At 44.6% G+C, this 23,511-nt stretch overlaps 1 long non-coding RNA gene across 1 annotated transcript; it reads left to right on the forward strand.

Annotated features, from left to right (window-relative positions):
* Positions 1-680: 680 nt before the first annotated feature.
* LOC125965148 (uncharacterized) lies at positions 681-12,239 on the forward strand. Its single transcript, XR_007478713.1, has 3 exons — positions 681-1,525; positions 2,680-2,885; positions 11,981-12,239. It is a non-coding gene; the product is annotated as an uncharacterized LOC125965148 (long non-coding RNA).
* The last annotated feature ends 11,272 nt before the right edge of the window (positions 12,240-23,511 follow it).

Consider the following 23,511-nt stretch of genomic DNA (forward strand, 5'->3'; position numbering starts at 1 on the left):
GTTCCCCACCCCCACCCCTGGTGAAGGAAGGCTCTACGTGATTGAGGTATAACGTCTACCACCCATTTCCATGGGACTTGAAGAGGAAATTCAGTTGTCATAGAACAGTTTTGCACACTCATCCCACAACATCTGTAGCTCCAGCTGAGATCTCTCTATGAGTTCCAGACTTCTATCCAGGTTACATTAGATTCTTCTGTTTCAAGTTGAGCATGCTCCAAATGCAACCCATCTCCTCACGTCTTCTCACCCTCCTCACTCCTCAACTAAAACCCATTCTTCTTCTTCTCGTCCCTGTTTTACTAAATATTATCAACATTCATTCAGTTGTCTAGGACAGAAACCAGGGTGTTGTGTTGGGGGGTGTAGTTCAGAAAATGCTAAAAATTAAAAGCCAACTAAGGCATCTCCATCCTATTATCACTCATCTATACTGGGGCTTCACTGGCGATTTAGTTTAAAAATTAGGCATGCTTTTTTTTTTTTTTTTTTTTTTTTGCGGTACGCGGGCCTCTCCCGTTGCGGAGCACAGGCTCCAGACGCGCAGGCTCAGCAGTCATGGCTCACGGGTCCAGCTGCTCCGCGACATGTGGGATCTTCCCAGACCGGGGCATGAACCCGTGTCCCCTGCATCGGCAGGCGGACTCTCAACCACTGTGCCACCAGGGAAGCCCTAGGCATGCTTTTTAAATGGTTTGAAAAATCACTGTAGAAGAGGATGCAGTAAATGGAGCAAAAGAGACTAGAAACCCTTTGTACAAGCCAAAGCCACTGAAAAGCCTGGGGACTGGGGTAGGGAATTGGAGAGGTGAGTGTGACAGAGGTGAGTGGCCAAAGGGAGGCATGTTCAGGAAAAGACCTTCGTTGGCTGTTTTGGTCTTCATCCCAGTGTGTGTTCTGCGGGGATGGGGAAGGACGAAGCCTGAGCCCCATCAAGAAGGGCCCAAGGGGACTTCCCTGGTGGCACACTGGATAAGAACCCGCCTGCCAATACAGGGTACATGGGCTCGAGCCCTGGTCCGGGAAGATCCCACATGCCGTGGAGCAACTAAGCCCGTGCACCACAACTACTGAGCCTGCACTCTAGAGCCCACAAGCCACAACTACTGAGCCCACATGCCACAACTACTAAAGCCCGCGTGCCTAGAGCCCGTGCTCTGCAACAAGAGAAGCCACCGCGATGAGAAACCCGCGCACTGCAACGAAAAGCAGCCCCTGCTCGCTGCAACTAGAGAAAGCCCGCGCGCAGCAACAAAGACCCAATGCAGCCATAAATAAATAAATAAGTAAATTTATGGAAAGAAACAAAAAAAAGAAGGGCCCAGGGAATCAGATTTCCTGCTGTTCCTTCCTGGACAAAGCTTACTGCTCTCCATGGCTCTTCAGGAATCCAAGGAGCCTGATGTCTATCAGAAGAATTTTGAACCCACGTCCTACCTGGACTACTTCAAGGTGAACCAGGATCCCCTGGGTGATGAAGTCCTCCATTTCCTGCTAAAGCACTACAATATCACTTTTAAACCAGGTGCAGGTCTCCTTCACCTCTGAGGGGAGAGATGGGGGAGTGTGGGAGGAGGGGTGGCCATGCAAATTTTAAATCAGATGCTGGTCTTCTTCAATCGTAGGGCAGGCTTAGGGTGGGTCTGGGGAGGGGTGGCCAGAGCATCGGCAGCAACTTGGGACCTTCAGAGTGTGTGGAACTCCCCTACGGGAAGACTTTAGATACACCTGGTGTGTATGGTGCATGGTGGGATGCCCTCAAAGTTGGTGGGGTCAGATTTCCTCCTCCCATAAAGTCTAAGAGCTGTGGTCTCTGGTGGTCCTGAGTGGGCCTGTCTTCTCCCTATCACTGGCTAAAGAAACTACAAGGGCATCAGAAAGTGTAGAAAGCCTTGCTCCAAATTCAGCATCACCACTCTTCTGCCTGCTTACCATGGTAGCCCATGAAAAGAGGTGCTAGGCCAGCTGGACCACTAAAATCAAATAATGGGTATCTTTTCATCATTCACATGAGAATAAAACATAACCTGATAGCCAGAATTTTCCCAGTTAAAATTTTCTGCCATCAAATTTTCTTAAGCCTTCGATGCCTGCTTCAATTTATTTGCTACTGTACCCTACGAATACAACAAGAAACAGACGAACAAAACGTAGCAGCAGAACCCAGGAGCAAGTGAGCAGGCTAAGGGTAGGAGTTGGCCAGGACCCCTGGGTCCAGCTCATTTTCTCTCCTCTCAGCCTTGTTGTTTATCCTGGAAGCCCCTTGCCAGGATCCAAATGCTACTGATATTTTGTGTCAACACAATCTCTCATGGCTGAAGGGAAGCAAGACAGAAAGGGGAGACCAAGGGCTCTGTAAGCAGGCCCTGAATTCTCCTGTTCGTCCCCATACTGCCAAGCGAGTTTCTGGAATAAAGTTGGTACTTAATAAATGTTTGCTGATTGATCTTTGGAATGTTACCCCTGCTTCTAACACTAACCCTACCAAGACTCTCCATGCTGAGTGAGCTGGGGCAGTCAGTGCAGGCAAAGTTCCCAGTCCTGGAGTTTACATTCCCAGATGGTTGACTCCCGGTAGCCTCTCCCAATGGGACAAGGAAAGTGGAGCCTTTTGGGAAATGTGGACCTCAGAGCCCTGCCTTGGTACTGATGATTCAGAACATTCTTGTTCTAAAACAGGTGGGCTGGAAGGAAAACTCCTGGTTGATCTCAGCTCTGGGCCCACCATCTACAAGCTCCTCTCTGCCTGCGAGTCTTTCAAAGAGATCATTGCCATCAGCTACCCAGACAGAACTGCCAACAGCTGGAGAAGTGGCTAAAGAAGACGCCAGGGGCGTTTGACTGGTCTCGGTGGTGAAATATGTGCGTGAGCTTGAGGGGAACAGGTAAGGGGGTTATTGTTGGGTTTTGAGTCTCCATGATACCAGGAGCTTCACTTAGCTCCCGAATCAAGAATTTTCCATGGGGCTCATGTAGAAATGACAAGGCAGATGGAGACAAAGAAGGAAGGAAGTCAGTGGGGTCCCGAGAAGAAAGGAGGAAGAGTGAGATATGAATCCTATAAAGACCAAAAGAGGGGACTTCCCTGGTGGCGCAGTGGTTGAGAGTCAGCCTGCCGATGCAGGGGACACGGGTTCGTGCCCCGGTCCGGGAAGATCCCACATGCCGCGGAGCGGCTGGGCCCGTGAGCCATGGCCCCTAAGCCTGCGCATCCGGACCCTGTGCTCCGCAACGGGAGAGGCCACAACAGTGAGAGGACTGCATATCGCAAAAAAAAAAAAAAAAAAAAAAAGACCAAAACAGGGAACAGAAAGAGCTGGCTAGAGACAAACTTGGTGTGGAAGAAACATCACCAAGGTCCACATGGAATGCCAAGGTCTGAGCCCAAGCAAATGGAGAACCCGCTGGGCTGCCTCCATTCTGATTGGCTGGTGCCCCTGTTGTTTCAGTTACAAGCTCCAGGGGGCTCTAAACTTGTGGAATCTTTTCGTGGATCTCAGGAGAGAGGGGTTAGAATTAAGACAATCTTGCACTGCAAGTGGAACAGAATTTACTTACCTTGTGTATTTTCATTGAATTTCAGGGCATCAGGAAGGTCCACCATAGCCCTTCCACTCTCCGAATATCACCCTCCCTAGTTAGGTAAGATAGTTGAGGTTGTACATTAGATTCTTATTCCTTTTGCTTAAGACTATAGCTTTTTTTTTTTTTTATTTTTTAAAATTGAGGTATAGTTAATTTACAATGTTGTGTTAGTTTCAAGTGTAGAGCAAAGTGATTCAGTTATACATATACATATATATATATTCTTTTTCAGATCTTTTCCATTACAGGTCATTACAAGATATTGAGTATAGTTCCCTGTGCTATAAGTAGGTCCTTGTTGTTTACCTATTTTATATATAGTAGTGTGTATATGTTAAGACTATGACTTTTTAAAAAATACAGAGTTGGAAAGAGTAAGCATTTAAGTACTAGTCCTTATTCATACAATAATACGAATGCAGCCCGCATCCTGAGAACAGGTATAGGAAATGTATGAGGTGATGAGGAGGTTGAGAGGAGTGGCCAGGGGCCAAAGGGAGGGAAAGGTAATGGAGAGACTGGGGGCCCCAGCAAAGCGCCCCAAGCTCACTTAGTAGTTTTGCTCAGCTGATTCCAGGCCGACTTTCCGTTTCTGGAGGCACTTGTCTGGGTCGCGTTAAACACAGACTAGTAGAAAGAGAATGGGCTACCTGTCAGGGGTGCATTGCCGACAGAGGACCTGCAGGTAGACAGAGCGCTGAGCGCAGGGTTGGCAGGTTCTGGGCTTGACTTTGTCCACAGCTGGTTCAGGACCAGGTCTCTCTCTGGGACTCAGTTTCTTCATCTATAAAACCAGCGACCTGCTGTTCTGGGAGCCTGTGCGCCAAGCAGAGAATGGCTGGGAGTGATGTGCGCGGTCTACGCGATAAGCATGACCCAGCTGGCCCCTCTTTCCCTTTCCCTCCACTCCAGAGACAGGGGGCCGAGAAGGAGGAGTGCTTAAGGAGAGCCATCCGCCAGGTACTCAAGTGTGACATCCTGAAACAACAGCCCTTGGAACCTGCGGTCCCACCCCTGGCCGACTGCCTCATTTCCTCCCTGTGCCTCAAGGCTGCCTGCCCCACCCTGCAGGCCTGCCTGGACGCACACCCTGCGTCACCTCAGGACCCTGCCCCGGCCCAGGGGCCATCTGATGCTGAGCGGGGACTTTGAGGCCAGCTTCTTCATGGTGGGGGTCAAGAGGTGCTCCTGCCCCTGGAGGAGAAATTCCTGCGGGTAGCCCGGCAGGAGACCGGCTTCATCACTGAGAAGCTGGAGGAGTTTCCGCAGGCCACTGAGACCTGCTTGGATAACTGCTCCGACGACACAAGGTTCTTCTTCCTGGAGGCCCGGAGAAGGGACCGAGGCAGCGACTTGGAGGAAAGGGCAGCAAGCAGGGCAGGGCTCCAGCCATCGCGCTGCGACCTCATTCGCGTTCCTCTCCATTTAGTCAGCTTTCCTTAGAACCCTTACCAGCAAATGATTGCCAGGTAAATAGGGATGCTTATCTCAAACAGAGAGGCTTATAATATGCTTCACTAATGGCCCAGGGCTGGGAAAAAGAATTGGACCAGAGAAATAAAGCTGCGCCTCCTTCGTGCTGAGGGCTCTTCAGGGTTGCGTGGAATGAAGGGGAAGAATCCCTTCCCGTTCCCCTGTTTTAGGCAATTCAGACTGCACAACTTCTGAGCTCACTCCCCACCTGCATCCTCATCCCTGCTAATACTGGAACCCCACCCCATGAAATGGAAAGCACACGCATGGATTTTGACACTTGGCTCTCTGGCTTACTTGCTCCTGTGACTTTAGGTGGGCACCTGGTATCTCAGAGCCTCAGTTTTCCTATCTCTTAAATGGAAATCATCACACCCTTCCCCAGGGTTATTGTGACACCCCAAAGATATAACATGAATGCACTTGGTACATAACCACGTGAGCAACTTCATGTGCTTTTTAAGTTTAGCTGACCTTATAGATGCATAACATAAGGAACTCTAAAAAGAGCAAGAGAAGTTGTTTTCCTTCTTTTTCCAGTGAAACCCTCCTAACCCAGTTTGGGGCAGGGATGGGACACTTGGAAAAGACTTTTTTTAAGAAGTAGCAAAGAAATCAGTGAGATCTAAAGGGTGACCAAGAGTAAGCCAGGTGAAGGAATCGGGGGTGCAGGACAGGAACTTCTAGTACAGGTACTGAGACCCAGAGGGGAGATAACATACTGTGTTTGGTGAACTTCAAGAAAAACTGAAGACATTTGGGTACCAAGATTGCGGCCCTATCCCTCTAGGGCACTGCTGATACCCCAGGCTCCTGGCATGGTAGAACAGGCCAGCGCTTCAAGGGGGCAGAGGAGTGTCAAATCAGTGACCGTGGGTGGCGTTGGAGGTGGGCACGCAAGCAATTTAGTCATTCAACAAATATTTGTTGAGTGTCTGCGTCAAGCTGGACCCTGTGAGGAGTGTCAGAACCTTTGCCCAGGGTTGGTCTTCGCACTAAACATGGTTGCAACATCTAAGCCCTTGATCACATTCTACACCGTGTGTGCATCTGGGTATATTCTTGTGCGTGTATGTGGGCATGTGCACACGTGTGTGGGTATGTGTGTGTGTGTGTGTTTATGCTGAGGATGGTAGTAGAGATGGGTCAGTTCTATCCCTGGTGCCACCACATGACTTATAGGTGAGGCTGCCTCCTAAAGGCTGAGGTCAGATCAAGATTAGCTACCAGGACTTGCTTGCAGTAGATGGAACCTGGGGCTGAGTGCTAACACTCCATTCCAAGAGAGCTCCAAGTATACACTGGCATGTGCAGCCAGAAAGCTGGGCTGGGCTGGGAAAGCATAAGGCAGGGTGGGAGGGCATATATGGAGGGTGCCCAGGGCGGGAGCTCTTGGTGGGATTGAGGTGCCCAGTCTCTGCCTTCCTGCAGGAAGTGTGGACGTGCACCTGGGGAAGTTTCTTCTGGGGTCCTAGTGTTAGTTACATGAGTTTTCACGTTGGGAGCTATTGGCTTCTTGACATGACATTCAAGTGTATGCTTTATGGGCTGCCTGTGAGCGGGCATTTGAGTGTTTACCTTCATGGGAGATGAGAGATGCCAATGTGTGTGAGCCGTGGCTGGTGACCGGAGAAGGTTTACAATTTGCTGAGATAACGGGCAGCACACTTCTGTTAAGTTCTACAGTGAGGCAGAATTAGCTCGGGAGAGGGACGATGATGGGAAGCACAGAAGAGGGAGGGATTAGTTCCTGCTCGGGAACTGAGGAAGGTTTCATGGAGGAAGTGGCAGCCAAGATGCGTTTTAAAGGAGGATGAAGGTTGGAAAAGCATTCCCCCTGGAGGAAACAATACTGTTACAAACCATGGCCTTGGGAAGATGCTGAGTGAATGATGTGATGTTTCCGTTGCCTAGAGTGTGGGCTTCTTATGCGAGAGCAGAGGGAGGCGAGAGCAGGAGGACAGTTTGGGGCATTGGGCTCCGTGAGCCTCTCCAGTGGTCATCAGAGTTCATCAATAAATATTTATTTAGCATCTACCAGGCACTGAGAACGCAAGAACAAATATGATACAATTCTTGCCCTTGCCGGGCTCACAGACAGTTATGACAGCCGTTATAGGAAGTGAGGGAACACAGAAGGAAGCGCCTAATTTGGGAGAGGTCAGGGAGGCATCACAAAGAGGTAATGTTTAAAGTGAGCCTTGAACTAACTGTAAATACCAGGTTGCCAGGCAGACAGTGAGGTGGCGGTGGGATGGGGTGATGACGGCATCTCAGGAGGAGGAAGCAGCTTGGCCCAGATGGGAGCCGTGGGTGGACACCGGGCACGTGTGGGGAACTTCGGTCGGGAAACACGTGCCAAGTGGCTGCTCCCTGCGGGGCCTGTTCTGTATTCTGGGGATTCAGTGAATGAGTCCAACAAGGCCCTACCCTCATTCTACTTGGGAGGGGCAGGGAAGGCAGGCAATAATAAAGGAGACCAAAACAAGAGTGTGAGAAGCCCCAAGAAGGAAACAACCAGGGCGATGCTGTGGAGAGTAATAGGCAGAGGGGGTGGGAGGAGATGCCTGGGATGAGCAGACCTAACTGGGGCCCCGCACAGCCAATGGTGTGAGAGCAGGAGCTCCTGGGGGAAGGGTGCCAAGCCCAGCAGCCCCCCTTCTTTATGACAGAGCTCCCCAAAACTAGTGCGGAGAAGGCCTCTGGAAGCAAAACCAACAGGCAGACAGAAACTGCTAGGATGCCTGCTGGGTGTCTTGTCTGCAGCCCTCCCACAGGGAAGCCCCCTTTATTTATGTATTAAAAGATAAATCAAACATCTTTATTTAGTGTTTTAGGCATTCAGTTGGTTTTATTTTATTTTATTTTTATTTATTTATTTTTTAAAGGTCTTTTTTTTTAAATTTATTTATTTATTTTGGCTGTGTTGGGTCTTCGTTTCTGTGCAAGGGCTCTCTCTAGTTGTGGCGAGCCAAGGCCACTCCTCATCGTGGTGCGCGGGCCTTTCACTGTCGCAGCCTCTCTTGTTGCGGAGCACAGGCTCCAGATGCGCAGGCTCAGTAGTTGTGGCTCACGGGCCTAGTTGTGGCTCACAGGCCACGGCATGTGGAATCTTCCCAGACCAGGGCTCGAACCCGTGTCCCCTGCATTGGCAGGCAGATTCTCAACCACTGTGCCACCAGGGAAGCCCGGTTTTATTTTTTTTTCCCTAGTACAAACAATGTTTCAAGGAATTATTCTCCATTCTATTCCCCCACATACAGATGCTTTAATATTACTAGGTAGATTTCTAAAAAATGGCTTTTGAGTCAAGAGACAATTTAAAAATTAATCTATGTTTCCATACTACCCATAATTTTTAAATTTTTTGGCTGCGTGTTATGCGGGATCTTAGCTCCCCCGACCAAGGATCGAACCCGTGCCCCCTGCAGTGGAAGCACAGAGTCCTAACCACTGGACCACCAGGGAATTCCCACTACCCATAAAATTTAAAGCAATTTGTTGCTCCATTGCTAATTTCATTGTATAGATATAAAACTTTGTACAATCTGTTCCTTGCAGAGTATTGCCCAAGGCAGTGATTCACTACATTTAAGGACATCGATTTCTGTGTCATTTAAGGACATCGATTTCTGTGTCATTGGTATCAAGTAGAGGGATGCCATTACAAAGGATGTTGTAGGACAGTCTTTGTTTAATTTCCAGGGATTGAAGACCTATAGGAGATCTTTGGCACATTTTCAGAGAGTTTCTAAACATCATGAAATGATGTTTATGATTGTGAAATAAAGTTCATATTTTATGACAAGACAAGAAAAGTTTAAATGCAAAAAATTCTCCTCTGCACTTTGGCCTCCCCCTCCCCCCACTGTGCATTGTGTATCTTCATTACCATCGACCAACCCTCCCGCATCAGCAGGAATAGCTGCTCAGCCATAAAGAGCAACGTTCTCCCAGCACCAACAAGACAACTCCAATGATAACATTCCTTCTTGATCTCGTAAGGGGTCACATGACCTACCATTATGACCCTTAGATCTGGATTATGTAAACTCAATAATACTTCACTTGTTGGACAGCCCTCTGTCTCAAAAACTTATATAACTGTGCCTTGAGTTCTAGCGGCCCGAACAGTTCTCAGAGCTTTCTGAGATGCTCTTCCCGGGTTATAATCCTCAAATTTGGCTCAAGTAAAATTTTCCATTTCTTTTTAAAAAATATTTATTTATTTAATTTATTTATTTTTGGCTGCGTTGGGACTTCGTTGCTGTATGCGGGCTTTCTCTAGTTGCGGCGAGCAGGGGCTACTCTTCGTTGCAGTGCGTGGGCTTATTGCGGTGGAGAAGCCCGCTTTATTAATTAATTTATTTATTTATATATGGCTGCGTTAGGTCCTAGCTGCGGCACGCGGGCTCTTCATTGCGGTGTGCAGGCTCCTCTCTAGTTGTGGTCTGCGGGTTACAGAGCATCTGGGCTTGGTAGTTGCGCTGCACAGGCTTAGTTGCCCCACGGCATGTGGGATCTTAGTTCCCCGTCCAGGGATCGAACCCGCGTCCCCTGCATTGGAAGGTGGATTCTAAACCCCTGGCCCACCAGGGAAATCCCAAAAAGCCCCCTTTAAAATGTTCAAGGCCTTCCTTCCCTTCCAGAGGAAGATCCCAGGCCCTCAGACCTCCAGGGCAAAAACCAGCAGTGAGTGGGGTGGGCAGTGCACTGCTGGGGGACAGCGCAGGTGGCCCTGCTGAATGTGAGTCCCCGTGTGTGGGTGCCCTTGGGGAGAAGGAGGCAAGACAGCTGGGTGGCTCCCAGGGGACCAGTCCTAGCCCAGTTTAGGATTAAGTTTCCCTTGTCCTTCACTCTGTGGACACAAGGGGGCAGCCGAGCCTTGAGCTTGGCAGGCTGCAGTGCCAATGGGGCGGGAGGACTCTCTTCCCTCAATTTTTTTTCTTTTTTAAGCTTTATTTTTGGCCACGCTGCATTGCTTCTGGGATCTTAGTTCCCCGACCAAGGATCAAACCCACGCCCTCGGCAGTGAAAGTGCGGAGTCCTAACCACTGGACCACCAGGGAATTCCCTCTTCCCTCCATCTTGCTTGTCCACGGACCGCTCATTGTCTGAGACCTGCTCTCCCGTCCAACCTGACCTCTGAATGCGGGAATCAGGAAGAGGACGGCCACTGCCAGGACAGAGAGTCCTAATCTTCACTGACCTTCACTTAAGCACATATAATTTGCACAGGCCCTGCCCCATCCACAATAGAGGCTAAGGCCCAGGAGAGCTAACTCAGATCTGCCCTCTCCAGGGCCCGGCTAGAGACTGGCCCATAAGCAGCCTGGACACGCAGACCAAGGGAGAGACACCCCAGCTGACCTCTGGAAGGGCATCCTTCTGGGGCTCTCTGCTGTAATGAAAACCTCCCCAAAGCCCATGAAACTGGGGCAGGAAGGCCAAGTACCGTGGACAGGGCATAGTAAGCCCATCATATCCATCCCACAGCTGTTAGGCATGTGTTAAGGTCCCGAGCTAGTGCTAGGAGTACAAAGGGGAATTGGATTCAGATTCTTCCCAAAAGTTCACGATCAGGTAGGCAAATGGCCATTGCAATGTAGTGTGGTAAGTTCAGTGAGAGTTGTGCAAGTCTCAGAAGTGCATTCACCTAGATGTGTGCGTGGGGTGGAGTGAGGTCAGAGAAGGCTTCCTGGAAGTAATGCCCAGGTTAAGGCTTAAGGATAAGAGGGTTTAACCAAGCAAAGGTAGAGAGGGCTTTTCAGGCAAGGGAAAAGTGTAAGCAAGAGATTGAAGAAACAACATGGGAGAGAGGTTCAAAGAAACTAATGTGTCTGAGAGAGTTCCAACCTAATACCCTTTAATGCTGCAACCATCTTATCAGGCTCAGGCTCTGTGATCTGACTCTTGCCCACCTCTCCTGCCAGTTGAAACAGTTTCCTGAGCAGTTCTGTACGTTTGCGTAGAAGCTTTGGAGAACTGAGTTTTTCTAGGCCAGAGCTTACAGGATTAAGGGAAAATGGATGCTACAAGGGAGAATTGGAGGCTGGGTAATTAGCCTCTGGGTGAGCCTTTCCCTCTGGGGACCTTCCACATCCCTGTCCTTAACAAGTGACCTCCTTGCAAATTGGGGACTGATGGGGAAACTGACAAAGGAAGTAGTGACAGGGTGCTTTCAAGAGGAATCCAGAGGTTGAGACTGTAAACAAACAACCAACACAATCTCAAAAATAAAAACCGTAAGACTAAAAATTGATTGACTAGGTCACATAAAAATTAGATTCCTGATTGGTAAAAGACCCCATAGCCAAAGTGATCAGGCAGACAGATTGGTAGGATTATTGGCAATGATAAAACCAATGGGGGGGCTTCCCTGGTGGCACAGTGGTTAAGAATCCACCTGCCAATGCAGGAGACATGGGTTCGAGCCCTGGTCCGGGAATATCCCACATGTCACAGAGCAACTAAGCCTGTGAGCCACAACTACTGAGCCTGTGAGCCACAACTACTGAAACCCGCGCACCTAGAGCCCATGCTCCGCAACAAGAGAAGCCACTGCAGTGAGAAGCCCGAGCACTGCAACGAAGAATAGCCCCCGCTCGCCACAACTAGAGAAAGCCCGCACACAGCAACGAAGACCCAATGCAGCCAAAAAAAAAAAAAAAAGAAAGAAAGAAAGAAAGAAAATAAATAAATATTTAAAAAGTCCTGATAGGGAATTGATACCTTCTAGAATACACAATGAATACACAAATGAATAACAATGACAGGAGGAAGTCTGAAAAAAAAAAAAAAAGGAACAAGGATATGATGAGGAAATTTATAGAAAGGGAAACCCCAAAAGTCACAAACATCTTGGGGCAGAGATTGTCTAATTCTTCACCAATTTCCATATCCTCTTTTCTTTGGCACACAGGGGCACCAGGATTTTCTCTGGCCCAAGGAATGTGACTGCATCTGTGCGTGGTACTACAAACCTCCTGTGCCATTCTCTGAGGGCTCTCTCTTCCCTCCCCTGCTGGCTGCATGCAGAGAATCCAGCGGAGGACCCTGAGGCCCTAGGAAATGACAGAGCTACACAGTAGAAGCCTGACCATCTGGAGTAGTACTCTGCCCTTGACCCCCACTACACTGGACCGTGATGTGAACCAAAAATAAACATTTGTTTTGTTAAGCCACTGAGATTTGGGGTTTGTTATATCACTTAGCTTACTCACTATTTAGACGTGCTCAAGCTCACCAGAGAAAGGCAAAATTTAAAAAGGTGTATGTACCACTTCACTTGTTCTCATGAGACTGGCAAAAATTGGTAAAGTAGATCATTCTAAGAAGTGTGCTAGGGCTTGAAGGTGTGCATGTGCATATGGTAACCCAGGAACTCCCATGCACTGCTGGTAGGGAGGTAGACTGGTGGAGCCTTGCTGGGGGCAATCGGGTGGTTCTTAGTAAAATTAAATATGTGGATATCTTGTGGCTCAGCATTTCTACTCCTGGGGATATATCCTGTGAAAAGGCTCACACGGGTCTATATAGAGGAGACATAGATATCTACAGAATGTTGTGCTGGGGAGTTAGGGGCAATTTTGGTGTCCATCACTGGGGGAATGGATAATAAACGAAGGGGATGCAAGTCATGGAGAGTGCAGTGGTCAGAAGTAATGGACCCCATGGGCACACAGCAATGAGAATGGGCCTTCAAAGCATACTGGAAATGGTGTAAATAAAAACAGATGCATATGGCACTGTTTACAATAGCCAAGACATGGAAGCAACCTAAATGTCCATCGACAGATGAATGGATAAAGAAGATGTGGTACATATAAACAACGGAATATTACTCAGCCATTAAAAAGAATGAAATAATGTCATTTGCATCCATTACATGGATGGACCTAGAGATTATCATGCTAAGTGAAGTAAGTCAGGCAGAGAAAGACAAATATCATATGATAAAACTTGCACGTGGAATCTAAAAATAAAAGATACGAATGAATTTATTTACAAAACAGAAACAGACACACAGACTTAGAGAACGAACTTATGGTTACCAGTGGGGAAGGGTGAGGGATAGATTGGGATTTGGGATTGCTATATACACAATGCTATATTTATTTATTTATTTATTTTTTGCGGTACGTGGGCCTCTCACTGTCGTGGCTTCTCCCATTGCAGAGCACAGGCTCCGGATGTGCAGGCTCAGCGGCCATGGTTCACGGGCCCAGCTGCTCCACGGCATGTGGGATCTTCCCGGACCGGGGCACGAACCCATGTCCCTGTATCGGCAGGCGGACTCTCAACCGCTGAGCCACCAGGGAAGTCCCCACAATGCTATATTTAAAATAGATAACCAACAAAGACCTACTGAATAGCACAGTGAACACTGCTTTATATTCTGTGTTAACCTAAACGGGAAAAGAATCAGAAAAAAAATAGATACATGTGTATGTATAACTGAATCACTCTGCTGTACACCTGAAATGAACACAACATTGTTAATCAGCTATGCTCCAATATAAAATAAAAATTAAAAAATGCATATGGAAAAACAATACATATTTTACAAAAATACACATAAAGAATATACATTAAACACCTGGGAATGGTTGCCTAAGGGGAGAATGAGAGTGGAAAATGGGAGGGAAAAAAGAAAATAGAATTGAATGTGTGAATTCATTTGCACTACACAGATTCTTCCTTTCAAAAGCTTTCTGACAAGAGATTGAAGACTGACAATCACGGCTTTCGACTTCTGAGGCTTGGTTTCCTTTACGAAATCTGATTTCCATGAGGTTATTACACCTCTCTTCAATTTTTTAAAAAGCCCACCTTCAGCCTTCACTGTGCTTTTTCCAATTTCACAAGCATTCTCTTTTAATCTCCTGACCTCTTGCTTTTTCAAAAACTAAACAATGAAGAGGAACAGAATTATAAGATCCAATCTTAGTCCAAAGAGCTCTTACTCAGAACATGAAACGATTTGCTTTTTACATATGTAATAAACAGAGGGAGAAAAGGATGAAATACATTGTGCTCTTATTTGTATAGCATTATTAGTGACAGGATGGGTGTCCTAAATATATATATATTATAACATTACAGTAATTAGTAGGAAACAAGAAAAAAATCAGTGGAACAGAGAAGACAGCCCTAGTCAGGTCTTAGTAAGTATTGTAAGGAAGCATGTGCCAAAGGAGCATCACACCAAGGAGGAAAGGAAGCAAAGCAAAAGAATCCAAAGAGCACAGAAGCCACTAAAGTTGTCAGCTTTTGCCAGGTGGGTGTCGCGGGAGCTCCGCCCTGATTTCCAGCCTCACTGTACTTCGATCGGCATGACATCTGCTGGGCGCACGCGGATCTCCAGTAAGCTGGCCCCCTGATACAGCAAAGCCACTGGTCCAGGGCTCTGCCGGAAGCCCCGAATGCCATCTCCCTGCAGTTCACAGGCTGTGTAATGGAGATGGGTAGGGGCCGGATGCCTCTTGGCTGGATGATGAAGTTGGCTGAGGCTGAGGTTCAGGAATCTTGTTCTTTTCTGAGCAGCCCTCCCTGCTCCATCTCAATAGCTTTTGTCTCCCCTCACTCTCCTTCCTGTAGCCAAGCAGCTCGCCACTCACATATTCCTCTCCTTCCCCTCCTTGCCATCCTTCGCAAAGCTTTCTGCAAGCTGGGCAATGGATTAAGTGGCTAGTTTAAAATTCGGACACTCATGAGTATAGATAAACAGAGAGATAACTGGGTAACCAGAGTTTCTAACCGAATCAGTGTCTGCGGCTCTGGGCTTTCAACTCAAAGCTCTGCGGGAGGATGCAGTGTTAGAGCCACAGGAAACGAAATGCAGCTCTCTACACTCACACTGTCCCTCTCGTGGTCTGAGGGAACAGCCTCCTTTCTTCCCCACAGATAGGAGGACTCTCAACAAAAGAGAGAAGTCGAGAGGTGGTGGACTTTAAGAAAAACCTCCCAGGGGCTTCCCTGGTGGCGCAGTGGTTGAGAATCTGCCTGTCATTGCTTGGGACACGGGTTTGAGCCCTGGTCCGGGAAGATCCCACATGCCGTGGAGCAACTAAGCCCGTGCGCCACAGCTACTGAGCCTGCACTCTAGAGCCCACAAGCCACAACTACTGAGCCCACGTACCACAACTACTGAAGCCTCCATGCTCCTCCACAAGAGAGGCCACCGCAGTGAGAAGCTCGCACACCGCAACGAAGAGCAGCCCCCGCTCACTGCAACTAGAGAAAGCCTGCACGCAGCAGTAAAGACCCAACGCAGCCAAAAATAAATAAATAAATAAATAAATAATTAAAAAAATAAAAACGTCCCGGGACTTCCCTGGTGGTCCAGTGGGTAAGACTCCACGCTCCCACGCTCCCACGCAGGGGGCCCAGGTTCGATCCCTGGTCCAGGAACTAAGATCCCGCGTGCATGCCACAACTAAAGAGTTTGCATGCCACAACTGAAGATCCCACATGCCTCAACTAAAGATCTCACATGCCACAACTAAAGATCCTGCACACGGCAACGAAGATCCCGTGTGCCGCAACTAAGACCCAGTGCAGCCAAAATAAAGAAATAAATAAATAAATAGAAAAAGAATAACCTCCCCACATCCCTGCAGTTGAGTCTCCCATAATCATCCCTGGCCTCACCGTATGTATTCATTAGAATCTCAGGCAGGCCCTGTGGGACCAAATCAAATTTGATGAGTTATCATTCTGCTTGTAATTTTGTTTATTTCTTAGTAATTACCAAGCACATGAAAGGCTCCCAGGTTGCCGGTTCCTCTGACGGCAAGAGTTGCTTCATCCGGCTTTGCCTGGGATTCTGACCTGGGAGCTCACACCCGGCCTCAGGTCTGGTTTAGCAAAGAACCAGGAAGAGGCTCAGTGGACGTGCTTCTCTGCCACATAAGCGAGACCTGTCCCTCACTGCAGCAGGCAGAGGTGATGGGAGCAGGCTCTTAATTGCTGCGGCATACCTGGACTTCCACTGCTTTCTTGGATATAAGCAGAAGCCTTGGAGTGTAAAAGGAGAGATCACTGCTGACTGGGGTCTGAATCATCTCTGGAGCATCCTGGGCCTCTGATCTAAAGTAAGCCTTCATGTCTGAAGCACAGAAGGACCTCTTCCAGAATTGGAAAGAGAAGCTTGGGGGGAAACTTGAGTGGCAGTTTCTGTAATGCTCCCCGCCATTCTTGCCCTATTTTGTTGAGATAGTCGTTTATCCTTTACTGCCCTTGAGTGATTTAACCCCATTGGATTAAATTGAGTAAAAAGAGACTCGCTGAGGCCTGCCTCACAGAGGAAACTTGGGAAAACCTATATGATCAAGTACACTTGATCTCTAAATCTGTGCTTGTTTTGAAAGTGACTCTGCATCTAGATGTGTTTTAAAATCGTGAGATACAGCATACATAGAAAAATGTTCTAGAAAAATGTTCGTAAAATATTTACATACGGTGTAACGATTAATATAAAATGAACACCAGCTGACCACCCCCAAGTCAAGAAACAGAACACTACAGAATTTCCTTCCACCTGAGCACAGCCCCTTTCTTTCCCTCCAGAGACAACCATTATCTTGGCACCTAAAGTAATCATTTCACTGTTTTTCTTTACAGTTCACCACACGTTTAGGCATCACTAAATGATATTGTTTACTGTTGCATGTTTTGAACTTTATATAATGGAGTAAAAACATAGGTCTTCTTTGTGACTTGCTTCTTTTACTCTGTATCATTTGGAAACACATCCTTATTGATGCTTATAGCTGTAATGGGTCCATTTTCATCGCTATACACTTCAATTTATTTATTTCTTCTATGCTGCTGGACATTTAGGTTGTTTCTAGTTGGGGACTATTTCAGACAGTGCTGCTAAGAACATTCTGTGTATGTGCAGATTTTTCTCTACGTATGTCCCTGGGCATGCAATTGCTGGGCATGGAGTATGCACAAACTCACCTTTACTAGTTAATACTATTCTACTGTTTTCCAGAATGGTATGCCAATTTATATGCTCACTAGAAAATATCTGTTGGTCAGGGTCTTTGGTGCTGGTCAGATGTTATTTTTGCGATTTGATGGCTGTGTAATAGTATCTCATTGTGGTTTAATTTGCATTTTACTGATGAGATTAAACATCTTTTCATAGGTTTATTGGCCATTTGGATTTCCCTTCTTATAAAAGATCTGTTCAAATCTTCTGTGTTGTTCTTTATTTTATACTTTGATTCACAGAAGTTCTTTATAAATTCTGGATCCTAGTCTTTTGTCACTTTTGTGTGTTGTCGTTAGTATCATTTCCCTCTCTGACTTGTCCCTTTACTCTCTTAATGTGCCTTGGTTGGACAGACATTCTTAATTGTAACATACTCAAATTTACAAATCTTTCATTTACTGTGAATGGTTTTTTACCCAGTTTAAGAAATCCTTCTCTACTCCCAAGGTCATGAAGATATTCTTCTATATTATCTTCTAATATAGAATATATACATATTCTTCATATATAGTTTTTGAATCCACCTGAATTAATTTCTCTGTACTATGTTGCCAAGAGAGATTCTAATTCCATTTTCTCCCCATGGATGCTCAATTACGCCAGCACTATTTATTGAAAAGTCTACCTTTTTTGCCATTGACCTCGGATGTCACCTCTGTTGTATAGCAAATGTTCATAGAGGTGTAGGTATCTTTATGGGTTCTCTACTCTGTTTCATTGGTCTATTTGTCAATGCTTGTCCCAGTGCCACACGGTCTTAATTACTATAGCTTTATAATAAGTATTATATCTGGTAGAGCAAGTCCTCCTACTTTATTTTTCTTCTTCAAGAGCAGCTACTCTTGGCCCTTGGCTCTGTCATATAAATTTTAGAGCTGGCTTGTCAAGTTGGAACAAAAACCTATTGAGATTTTAGTTGGGATTTACTGAGTCTGTAAATCAATTTGGAGAGAAATGACACCTTTACAATGTTGAGTCCTCCGATCCATGAACTGGTATATTTCTCCATTTATTTAGGTCTTCTTTAATGTCTCCTAATAAAATTTTATAATTTTTCCCATTAATGTCTTGTACATATTTTGTTGGATTTATTCCCAGGTAGTTCGCATTTTTTAATGCAATTGTGAATGAAGACTGTTTTAAATTTCATTTTATAACAGCTTCTGGTGAGAAGCAAACCTAATTTTTTTATATTGATTTTGTATCCAGAAATTTTGGTAAACTCTTGTATTAATTCTAGTAATTCATTTATAGAGTATTTTTCATTTTCTATATATATCATCATTATATGTTCATAATAATAGTTTTGTCTTTTTCGTTTCCAATCCTTGTACATTTTATTTATTTTTCTTATCTACTGTGCTGTCCAAGATCCCCTAGTAGAATGCTGAATAAAATTGGTAATTGGTAGCATTGTTTTCTCGGTTCTCAAGTCAAAGGGAAAGCTTTTAAATGTGTCATTATTAAGTACGTTGTTTGTTGAAGTTTTTGTAGATAATCCTTATCACATTAAGGAAGTTGCGTTTGATTCCCAGTTTGCCAAGAGCTGTTTTTATTGTGAATGGATGTTGAATTTGAGCTTTTTTTCCTCTCTATGTCTATTGACCATACCTATTTTTCCTTTAATGTGTAAATGTAATGATTTACACTAATTACTATTTGAATGTTAAATCGCCTTGTGTTTGGGTGATAAGCCCACCTCAGTTACAGTGTAACGACTAAAAGAATGAAGGTATGAGTTAGGCTGCTTAGGTCTGAAACCCAGCCATACCACAATGTGGGAGTGACCTGGGCAAGTTACTTAATCTCTCTGTGTCTCCATTTTCTCATATGCTGAAATGAGAATAATAGTAGCACTTAGGGACTTCCCTGGTGGTCCAGTGGTTAAGAATCTGCCTTCCAATGCAGAGGACGCAGGTTTGATCCCTGGTTGGGGAACTAAGATCCCACATGCCATGGGGCAACTAAGCCCTCGCGCCACAACTAGAGAGTCCACACAGCCAAAAATAAAAACAAATAAATATTTTTAAAAGAAAGCACCTAAATCACAGAACTATTGTAAAGTTTAGTAATATGTCCAGAATGCTTAAAACAATGCCTAGAACATAGTAAGCACCCTAAAATTATTTGCTATTTTATTGACTAGACAATAATTTGTTTAGGATTTTTGTACTTGTGTTATGAGTGAGTTTAGCTTGTAATCTTTCTCATAAATAACCTTGGTATTATGGTTTGGCTAAACTTATCAAACGGGTTGAGGAGTGTTTTTCTCTTTTTCTTTCCTCTGAGTTTGTGTAATATTATGATGATTGATTCCTTGAATATATGGTAGAACTCACTTGTGAAGCCATCTAGTCTGAAGGTTTTGTGTGGGAAAATTTTTCAATTTAAGTATATGTTGGTTTTAGGTCCGTTCAGGTTTTGTATGTGCTTTACACTTACTTAGGAATTTGTAAATCTAAATTTTTAAAATATTGGCATAAAGTTATTCATAGTATATTGTTATCTTTTAAAGCTCTGTAGCATCTGCCATGAGGTTCTCTTTTTCATTGCTTATTTATGACCACATATGACATTATTTTTTATATGTTTGTTAGAATTACCCACCAATTACCCACCAGTTCATTCTTTCTTGCATCTCAGACCTTCCATCTGGGTTCACATTCCTTCTGTCTGAAAGATATTATTAGGATTTCCATTAGAGAGGACCTACTAGTGGCAAACTTTCTTTTTTTTTTTTTTGAGATTTTTTTTAACATCTTTACTGGAGTATAATAGCTTTACAATGGTGTGTTAGTTTCTGCTTTATAACAAAGTGAATCAGTTATACATATACATATGTTCCCACATCTCTTCCCTCTTGCATCTCCCTCCCTCCCACCCTCCCTATCCCACCGCTCTAGGTGGTCACAAAACACCGAACTGATCTCCCTGTGCTATGCAGCTGCTTCCCACTAGCTATCTATTTTATGTTTGGTAGTGTATATATGTCCATGCCACTCTCTCACTTTGTCCCAGCTTACCCTTTCCCCTCCCCGTATCCTCAAGTCCATTCTCTAGTAGGTCTGCATCTTTATTCCCGTCTCGCCCCTAGGTTCTTCTGACCATTTTTTTTCTTTTTTTTTTTAGATTTAGATATATTTATTTAGATATATTTATATATATATATATATATATATATATACATTTAGATATATATGTGTATATGGAATCAAACTTTCTTTTTTGTCTCAAAATGTCTTTATTTTTTTCAAATTCTTGAAAGATTTTTTTCTTGTTATAGAATTCTAATCTGACAGGGACTCTTTTCAGCCTACCAGCAATATTGTTTTCCTGTCTTCTGGCTTCCCTTTTTTGCCCTGCAGCATCAGTTCTTAGTGTAACTGTCACTCTTTGAAGATAATCTGTGTTTTTTTCTCTGGATGTTTTCAACATCTTCTTATGGTCTTTGGTGTTCTGCAGTTACAGCAATAAAATGTCTAGCAGCAGGTTGCTTTTATATATCTTGCTTGGGAGTTACTGGACTTCTAAATGCAGTTTTTCATAGAACTGTTACAAGGATTAAATGAGTTAATATTTGTAAAGTACGTAGAACAGTAGTTGCACAAAATAAGTGCTCCATAAATGTTACCTATGATTGTTTCTGTGTACTGATAGCTGTGCCTGTTATAAATTCATTGCTTCACAGCTCCATCCCACCCTTCTGTATTTTGTGATGTGAGAGCTAGATTCTGCAAACACAGTTGTCCTTTGCCAACTGCCTCTTTGTTATGTTCTGCCAGCGGGGGATGCTGGAGAGACACACAAGGCTTGAGAAGGAGGAAGAGACTTGCTATTTCCTGGGGTTTATTTCCTGAGGTCTGGCTGTGGGCTTGTGATCCTGAGAGCAGTCTCTAGCAATGACTGTCTTCACTAAGCTAGAGGCCCAGTGCATATCTGATCCGTATAGTGGCATTTCTTGGATTCCTGAGCTGGACACCATCCATGCAGCAGCTGTGCTTTCTCATCAGAGCTGTGACTCTCAGTTCTACATCCTGTACTCTAAATTTCCAACTTTGTCCTTGGTTCCCTTCATTCCCAGTGGCTTTTTACATTTGCCACCTCTGTAACTCTAAGGTATACTTTAGAGTTCTTTTTTACCCTCTTAGTAGTTAACCATTTTTAAACTTAGTTAATAATTCTTTATATTAAACTTATAAATTTTTCCAGTTCAAATTTCTGTCTCTTGACTAGACTCTGATATAGTACTTTCATCAGTTCTGGAAAATTCTCTGTCTTTACCTCTTCAAATGTTACTCTGATTCATTGTATATCTCTTTTCCATCAGGGACTCTAATTTAACACGTTAGACCTTTTCACTTCATACTCTTTCTTTTTCATATTTTCCATTTCTCTTTCTCTCTCGTATACATTTTGGATAATATCTTTTAGCCTATCTTTCAATTTATAAATTCTCTCTTCAGTTATATCTTGGGGGTTTCCCTGGTGGCACAGTGATTAAGAATCCACCTGCCAATGCAGAGGACACAGGTTTGAGCCCTGGTCTGGGAAGATCCCACATGCCGCAGAGCAACTAAGCCCGTGCACCACAACTACTGAAGCCCGTGTGCCTAGAGCCCATGCTCTGCAACAAGAGAAGCCACCACAATGAGAAGACTGCACACTGCAACGAAGAGTAGCTGCCCACTCACCGAAACTAAAGAAAGCCTGCACACAGCAACAAAGACCCAACGCAGCCATAAATAAATAAATTTAAAAAATTATATCTTGTTGGTTAAACTTCTCTACTGTTATATATATATATATATATATATATATATATACACACACACACATATATATAATAAAATGTATAAAAATATGATATATCTGTATCTACAATAATACTTTTAGTGCTTTTCAGAAAGAGGGTATGTCTTGAGAGCTAGTCAGACCTATTACTGGAAACTGATATGTCAATATGTAGAATCTTTTTTCTAAAAAAAATGTAAGCAATGTTTACGTTTTGGGTTTGTATAGTATATTCTAGGAAGAGAGTTGATCTAGCCTCTGGAGTCTAGGGTATGGTATTTGGGGAAAGAGTGTCCCACTACTTTGATTTTTTTGTGCACTAAATATTTTAGAACTATTTTCTCATGAGGTCATGACCTGAGATAATGAACCAAATACTTTATCAGTTGACCACATGCAAAGAGAAGCTACCAGTGGACCAAGCTCCCTGATTAGATGGGAATGGCATATTTTCTTTCTTTCTTTCATTTTGCCTTCCTTCCCACCCTTTCACTCTCCCTTCTTTCTTCCCTTTCTCTTTCCTTCTTGATCTTTGTTTCTTCCTATATACGTGCACTCAAGCATTCATAATTATAACAAACATTCATGTAAGAGTGGGTAGAGAGCCTTTATGAGGAAGCAGATTTCTATATATAGTGAAATCTGATTCTGACTATCAACCTTGGTGGCTTCTGAAAAGGGTGGGAAAAATGAATTATAAGGTGAAGGGGAAAGGGGTACAACAGTATCAAGGCCACATATAAGCTATAGAACCATTAGTTTTAAAGCTCCCTGGTAAATTGCCCATCAGTGGGCATAGGGTACATTTCCCAATGTAAGGATTCAATGTAAGGGAAGCTATGATTTAAATTTCTCAATACCTTGAACAGAGAACTTTGAATAGGAAAGATATTATTGAAGGAAACCAAAATATATCACCCTAAAATATACCACTTTGGCGTATTCATTATTTTGAATTAAAGGCACTTAAGAAACAGCAGGTACAGGACTTCCCTCGTGGCACAGTGGTTAAGAATCTGCCTGCCAATGCAGGGGACACATGTTTAAGCCTGTGGGTCTGGGAAGATCCCACATGCTGCGGAGCAACTAAGCCATGTCTACAAATACTGAGCCTGCACTCGAGAGCCACGAGCCACAACTACTTAGCCCTCGTGCCACAACTACTGAAGCCCACACACCTAGAGCCCATGCTCCGTAACAAGAGAAGTCATCGCAATGAGAAGCCCACGCACTGCAACGAAGAGTAGCCCCAGCTCGCCGCAACTAGAGAAAGCCCGCACACAGCAACAAAAACCCAACACAGCCATAAATAAAATAAATAAATTTATTTTTTAAAAAAAGAAACAGCAGGTACAAGGATACTCTGACCCTTCTTTTTCTTCCTGAAAGCAGGAGATAAAACTCCCATATGAAAGATACCCTCCCTATACCAGGAGGAAAGAAGACATTTCAATCACCAGAGACAGGGAATTTGGGGCTGAGAAATCTATGCAAACAAACTTTGTTGAACCAACCTTTACCATCTTAGTTACTTCTCTACCATTTAGTATCCTACCCCAATTCTTCACAAATTTATTATTTCTTTGTCTAAAAGTACTAAAAGCTCCCTGCTCCGGTCACATCTTCAGGTCTTCATTCTCTTGTGAAGACACCCTTGT

Source organism: Orcinus orca, chromosome 8 (assembly GCF_937001465.1).
Source record: "Orcinus orca chromosome 8, mOrcOrc1.1, whole genome shotgun sequence".
NCBI classification, from domain to species: Eukaryota; Metazoa; Chordata; class Mammalia; order Artiodactyla; family Delphinidae; genus Orcinus; species Orcinus orca.